Source organism: Herpailurus yagouaroundi, unplaced genomic scaffold (assembly GCF_014898765.1).
Source record: "Herpailurus yagouaroundi ecotype Mexico unplaced genomic scaffold, PumYag 62984, whole genome shotgun sequence".
NCBI classification, from domain to species: domain Eukaryota; kingdom Metazoa; phylum Chordata; class Mammalia; order Carnivora; family Felidae; genus Herpailurus; species Herpailurus yagouaroundi.
The window spans coordinates 1-1,455 of NW_024416664.1; the positions used below are offsets into that span (position 1 = coordinate 1).

General features: G+C 68.2%; 1 pseudogene; it reads left to right on the plus strand.

The window, feature by feature from the left end:
* Nucleotides 1–572: 572 nt before the first annotated feature.
* Nucleotides 573–1,455, plus strand: part of LOC121024291 (protein shisa-9-like) — a 1,220-nt pseudogene continuing 337 nt past the window's right edge.

Here is a 1,455-nt window from a genome sequence, read left to right on the forward strand (position 1 = left end):
TGGAGTGGAAGCCACTTAGTCTGTCCCTACCTAGCCCCTGTGAATCCCCCCTTCCCTGGAGGGCAGATTCAAACCGCAGCTCCTGCGCACTGACGCCTGAAAAAGCCAGGGGCTGAGCCGCCTCTTCGCCAGGAACAGGTCTGAGCCGCGCCTCCCTCCCAGAGAGGGCGCGAGAGGTCCCGCAGCCATCCTCCACCTGCTGGAAAACCCGAGCGGTGCCTTCAGCCCCAGAGGCTGCCGACGCTCCCGCTTCCCCGCCCGCTAGCCTAGCTCAGCTCTGCACCCCCGCCCCTCAACTCGCTCCCGCCAGCCCTGCCCACTCACCTCTTCCCCGCCCCCGCCTCTCGGGAGCTCGCGACCTTTTCACCCCTCGTTCCCCCCTCCCCCCTCCGGCTTTCCTCCTGCCCTCTCTTCTTTCCAAAAGCGTTGCTTGGCTCTCTCCTGGGGACTTAGCAAGCTGGAGAGCTGAGAGGGATCCTGAGAGCGGGCGCAGGGCGGCTAGTCCGGAGCCGCAGGCCTAGGCGAGGCACGGACCGACCCACTCTCCGCTGATCTCCGGCCTCGCCTCTCCCTGTAGGGGGCCGGACGTGCACCCAGCGCTTGCCCCCACTCGTCCTCCCGCAGCCCGGCCAGGTGCGCTCCTCCCCGCCTGGCCCCTCCCCTTAGGCGCGCTGCACGCAGCGTCCGGGAGGCGAACGCGGGCTGAGCCCAGCGCCGGGGCCGCCCACCAGCGAGAGCCCCGCGCCTCTCCCTGCCTGTGCGGCTGGAGGCGGCTCGCAGCCCCCGGCAACAGCCTCGGCAGCTTCGGCCGCGCCTGGAGAGGCAGGCGGCTGGCCGAGCCCAGGCTGGGAGACATGATTAGTAGCGTCCTCCGGCTGCTCCTCCGCAGCTTCCTCACCGAGCTGTGCGCCCGCGTGTGCTGGGCGCAGGAGCTAGCGGGGCACGGGCAGCTGGTTCAGCTGGGCTCCGTGGTAGTGCTGGCGCGGGGAGGGGGGCGTGCAGCCCCTCTGGGGGCCGCCTCGGAAGAGGCCAGCGAGGGCGCGGGGTCTGGGACGCGTCCCCTACCCGAGCGCCCACGCCGAACTTCTGCTGCGGCTACTTCGGTATCAGGGACCAGTGGGACCAGCCATTCAATTGTTCCTCGGGCGACTTCATCTTCTGTGGAGGGACTTGTGACTTGCGGTTCTGCTGCACATTTTAAGAAGCGGCGACTGAACCAGAGCACCTGCACCAACTCGGACATTCCGCTGTGGCTCAACACCCGCAAACCCCCCGGGCGCAAGGACGGCCCCCTGCACCACCCCCACGAAGGACAAGACCAACCGGATCCTTTACATCATGTGCGGGGTGCTGGCCGTCACGCTTGTAGGCATCTTCACCAAGCTGGGGCTGGAGAAAGCGCACCGGAGGCAAAGGAAGCCAAGTCCAGGTAGGCTGCCTCCCCTCCACCCAACT